Consider the following 5,942-nt stretch of genomic DNA (forward strand, 5'->3'; position numbering starts at 1 on the left):
CACCAGAGAATAAAAACACATGGGCTGACCAACGCCCTTGACTCCACTTTGTACACAAACTCCATTTCTGAGACCCAGGACCATACGGGAATAATTCTGAAAAGCAAATTTACAGAAATGCGGCTACTTGCTCAGTTTGTTTTCCACCATTTATCTACTTTTTAAATAAGAAGCAGCAGCAAAATCTATCAGTCTGAATGCCTTAAGATTTTTTACTCATTATACGTGAGAAAAACACTACCTGCTCCGTAGTGGAGTACAGTTTCCAAATGTTTCCATGAACCAGAATTAATACTTTTATTTGTTTTACAAGAAAAAGCCCTTCTACAATAAGTATGATCCTGTGTGATGGAAAATTAAAGTAAAAGCCTGATGCAATTTACAAGAAAGGACAAAACAAAGTAAAAATGATCACAGAATTGGTCCCATCAAAGCTGATGAGTCATGGCAAATAAGGAGGAAAGAACTGAGTCTAATGGAGACCGCTGAATCACAGCCATTCAGGAGCCCTTTTTAAGCAAGGTTAATCTCTTAAATTGGCTAGTCACTGGCAATTTTTTGGCATGAATTCTCATAAGGCAACAACCTGAATAGGGAAGGGCTTGTTTGTTAGAAAACAGAGTGTGCACGCTGAGGAATCACATTATAATTGATTGATTGATCTAATATTTAAAACTGTGTCTTCCCAATTGCTTTGACGATTGTAATTAACACATTCAAAGGGTCAACCAGATTGATGCCCCTGCCAAAAAAGTAGGTTTTCCTTCCCATTTAAATAAAAATCAATTTATTGATCAAGGCCACAGCTTACCTGAAAATGGATGTGTAATCAAGAGTGTTTATGTTTTAAAGGGTTTTGTTTTGTTTTGGAAAGACAGCACCAGAACATCAAAGTGGCAAGATTTTTCTTGAAAGAAATGATAGCTATTAGAGGAAATACTTTTATCTTCCATGGTATTCACTATCAAAAGGCAAGTAGGTCCTTCTTTTTCTTTTGCTGACTTTTTCATGGAGAATTTATTTTTTTGTGCGTGATAAGCTACACATTATTTAGATACCTCTGTGGCAGAATCTGAACTCTAGGGCCAGAAAACAGCTTGAGAAGAATCCACTCCCCACCTCAACATCAGGGAAGTGTAGGGTTCATTTGGAAGAAGAGAGGCTCACACGGAAAGAAAATGTTCCAGAGCACCAAGGACAGGAGTATGATAAAGGCTCCCTGTCTCCAAAGTGTTCTCCAATGGATCTGCCACAGCATCAAAAATTCTTAGCGTGAGGGGCACCTGGGTGGCTCAGTCGTTAAGCGTCTGCCTTCGGCTCAAGTCAGGATCCCAGGGTCCTGGGATCGAGCCCCACATCGGGCTCCCTGCTCTGCGGGGTGTCTGCTTCTCCCTCTCCCACTCCCCCTGCTTGTGTTCCCTCTCTCACTGTGTCTCTCTCTGTCAAATAAATAAATAAATAAATAAAATCTTTAAAAAAAAATTCTTAGCGTGAGAGTCACTGCTTTGAATGGTGGCATTTTTCTCTGAAGATCCCTGTTAAAATGCAAATGTCTTGTCTGGAAAGGGCAATGGCCTAACTATACCCACCCACCCACTCACTTCAAAAGCAGCTCGTGGTGGACGTAATTTAATAATTCACCAAGTAAATAGCAGCTCTTGGATTGATAAAAGCTGAGATGTTGGCCCTCACTTGACAGAGATTTTCAGGGTTAGCCCTTAAGAGACTCCTGACTTTCCTTGAGGCGGGCTGCCCACCAGCGGGAAGCCGACAGTAAATGGTAGTTGATCCTAGGGCTCTGCTGTGGCAGCTTCTAGGTAGAATTCAACTTTCCCTCTGTCACTTCTATTTGAAACCAAGAATTACATTTGTCCTCTTCATTACCTACCAGAAATAGAGCTATCATCTTCTTCATACAGGGAATACAAAAACCAAAACCAAAACCAAAACCAACAACAGAAAACAATTAGTATCTGTCAAATACAAAAAGAATAGTGAGAGGTCCATGATGAGCACTAGTAGGTAGAAGGCTCAGCCAGCAGGTATGAAGTCTTCCTCCTCCTTATTTAGTTATTTAGCTGCATCTTATCGAGCCCCTGCGATGTGTCTGGCGTTCCTGTGTTAAATGTTTACATGCTTTAAGCCTTTCCAACAACCCTGCAGGGAAGGTCGCATTTTCTCAACTTTATAGATATGGAAACTAAAGTTCAAAGATAATTTTCTACAGCCCCACTGTGTCTGATGGCAATGCCTGCAAATTTTCTTGAGAGCATGCTTTGTCCTCTATTCAAAATGTTACCATTTTCTTGGATTAAGATGTAGGCAACTGAAAATACTAAACCGAAGGACAAGCTTCACTGGCTTGAGATACCTTGCTCTCATTCTCTGCAAGGCTCTGCCATCCTCTGTGACGGGATTTATGCTCCGGGTCATCCGTGCCCGAGAACAGAGAACCAACAGGCAGACCTCAGAGGCCGGGGCCAACAGCCTTGTCTGCCTGACTCTCCTCGCCTTTTAGACCCGGGCTGACCTTCCGTTGTTTTCCTGCCCCAAATGATCCTGCAGGAACTCATTGCTCCTCCGTCTGGCAGAGTGGAAAAACCGGGGCTCCTCCATTAACTTTTCTCACTCTTTGACCCCGTGGACTTGATCTTTCCTGCCCAGGCTTGCCCCGCTGCCACCCACAGCACAGAGGTCTGCCTGGGTCAACCGCTCCTGCTCAGGAGCTGCCTCTCTTTGTGACCCCCTCTCCTCACTCAGCCAGGAGCCCCGACTTCATAACAACCTTAGATTCCTGGCGAAGCACATCCGAGGCTCAGTGTCCTGCACTCACCAACAGCAAACTGTCGGTAGGGCTGACATCCCACATCTCCTACTTTTCTTTTTTCCTACCTCTTCAACTCCCAGGCGCTTCTGGTTTCTGATTATTGCTTTGAACCTCCGATCTTTCTCTTTGCTCTTTCCTACACAACTTGCATGGCTCTGTCTCTTGACTCTGACCTTTTCTCTCTGCAAATTCTTCCACTCTGGGCTGAGCAGAGTTCGCTGGAAACCACTCACTCCAGATCTCTAGTTGAAGCCTGACTCCCAGCTTCCAGCCCCTCCTGGGACCTGACTCTGTGCCCACGCCCTTGAGCTGTGGTGAGGGCCTGTGACCCCCGACCCCCTTTCATCTCAGGGTGCACAGGCACCTTCTATCATTGCAACTGCTGCTGGATCTCCTCAAGACTTGGGTAGAATTAATTAACTGCCATCCTCACAGCTTTTGAGCTTTCTCTGACAGCAGACATGTTTCACTGCGCATTCCCTAGTGTTATCACGGGCTTGTCTCTATCAGTGTGGTTTCTTTCTTACTAAATAATCAGCTTTCTCTCTCCATGACAAAGGAGAATAATACAAAAGACAAAAAAACGAAGAATGAACACTTAGCATAAAGTCACACAAAGCCCTTCTTCCAGTCGGAGGAGGAGCCTGCCTCACAGTCTCTTCCCCCCCTGGTCCACTTAGGTTTCTGAAAGCAGGGCTCCTCCAGCATCATGGTCATTCAAGGTACCTGTTAACACGCAGATTCTGGTTTGGGGGGGGAGGGGTGCTGAGATGTTTGTACTTCTAACAGGTTCCCATGTGATGTCCTGGCTACATCAAGGTCGACATTTTCTGCAGCAAAGCCCAGATCTGCTGATACACTGGGGAGGAATTTAAACCTGGCCTCCTCCTTAAGCGGTACCCACAAAATTAGAGAGCCCTTGTCTTGGATTCAGACCACAGCCCTTTTCTTGGAAACATCACATTTTTTTTTTTAAGATTTTATTTATTTATTTGAGAGAGAGAGAATGAGAGAGAGCACATGAGAGAGGAGAGGGTCAGAGGGAGAAGCAGACTCCCTGCCGAGCAGGGAGCCCGATGCAGGACTCGATCCCGGGACTCCAGGATCATGACCTGAGCCGAAGGCAGTCGCTTAACCAACTGAGCCACCCAGGCGCCCCGGAAACATCACATTTTATAATACATTTAAGCAAAACCAAGTGTTTTCAAACAATGATTTCTTTATTCATAGCTATGGGAAGGAGCCTGATTAATAGACTCTGAGGCGGTCTCTTTCAACAAAGGGAGGAAAAAGGACAGAGGAAGTAGGAATTAGAAAGGAGGCACTGATGTGGAGGTTACTGGACAACCAGACAAAAATAAAACTACTGAAGTCTGCAGCTGAAAGAAGAAAAGACCCCCAAAGACACGAACCCGTGTGAGAGGGAGACAAAATCAAGCCTCCTGTTTCAGAACATTGCGCTGGTGGGGCGCCTGGGTGGCTCAGTCCTTGAGTGTCTGCCTTCGGCTCAGGTCATGATCCTGGGGTCCTAGGATCGAGCCCCGCATCGGGCTCCCTGCTCAGCAGGAAGCCTGCTTCTCCCTCTCCCACTCCCCCTGCTGTGTTCCCGCTCTCACTGTCTCTCTCTCTGTCAAATAAATATAAAATCTTAAAAAAAAGAACATTGCGCTGGGACAACTCCAGAGAAGATTTGACTACATCTAGACAATTAAGAATCTTACTTATCTGGGCGCCTGGGTGGCTCAGTTGGTTGAGCGACTGCCTTCGGCTCAGGTCATGATCCTGGAGTCCCGGGATCGAGTCCCGCATCGGGCTCCCTGCTCGGCGGGGAGTCTGCTTCTCCCTCTGACCCTCTCCTCTCTCATGTGCTCTCTCTCTCTCTCACTCTCTCAAATAAATGAATAAATAAAATCTTAAAAAAAAAAAAAGAATCTTACTTGTCTATTATCTATCTTGAGGCCTAGCAGCTTTTACTGGCTGAAAATTGTCTTTATTTATTCTGACATACGCATGAGGCTAAGGCCGCCGGACCACGATCTCTTCTGTTACGGCATATAATTGAAAACGATTTCTAAGTTTTCCCAATATTAAAAATTACCATCCGCAACGCACTCGTTATGTCTTTACATGCATCAGCCTCATTTAATTCTCTTAACAATGCAAAGGGTTAGACCCATTTGTCAGAAGAGGAGAAAAGACAAGAAGCCAGCAAGGTGCCTGAGGTCTTAGGAGTGAGCGATAGAGTCAGGATTTGAACTCAGGACCGGTCTCTAGCTTTAAGCTTTCAACCACTTGCTATCCTGCCTCTCTGCTACTTCTTTTGGTTTTTTTTTTTTTCCCCCCAAGCTGGACAATTCCAATTTATTTTCTTATGTACCTTCCCTGGAAGACTCCTCTGGAATTCTCATGAAAAGGTCTGCAAATGGACTCGAGAGCAGGAGCCAGTTGTGATCTGAGAATCAAGCAAAAATGAGGACACAGAAGGGATATTTTGCACCACGTACATGCCATTCTTTCTTTCGCATCCTATACTGTGTGACAGTTGGGATTTCTTTCCCTATGATTCTAATTGCTGCACAGTGTATGGTCTGTCCTCTTGAGCTCAGTATCCTTTATTAAAAGTCATACTTGGGGCACCTGGGTGGCTCAGTCGTTAAGCATCTGCCTTCGGCTCAGGTCATGATCCCGGGGTCCTGGGATCAAGCCCCACATCGGGCTCCCCGTTCGGCGGGAAGCCTGCTTCTCCCTCTCCCACTCCCCCTGCTTGTGTTCCCTCTCTTGCTGTGTCTTTCTCTGTCAAATAAATAAAATCTTTAATAAATAAATAAATAAATGTCATACTTGACTCAGGATGCTTTAGGTTCCAAATTAAAAAAAAAAAAAAAAACTGGGACTGGCTTAAATGATAAAGCAAATGTCCTAATACACATAACTGCAGAACTCCCAAGACATGACAGTGTCAAGAACCCAGTTTCTTGGGGCGCCTGGGTGGCTCAGTTGGTTAGGCGACTGCCTTCGGCTCAGGTCATGATCCTGGAGTCCCGGGATCGAGTCCCGCATCGGGCTCCCTGCTCGGCGGGGAGTCTGCTTCTCCCTCTGACCCTCCTCCCTCTCT

Source organism: Leptonychotes weddellii, chromosome X, assembly GCF_054177405.1.
Source record: "Leptonychotes weddellii isolate Sample4059 chromosome X, ASM5417740v2, whole genome shotgun sequence".
Taxonomy (NCBI): Eukaryota; Metazoa; Chordata; class Mammalia; order Carnivora; family Phocidae; genus Leptonychotes; species Leptonychotes weddellii.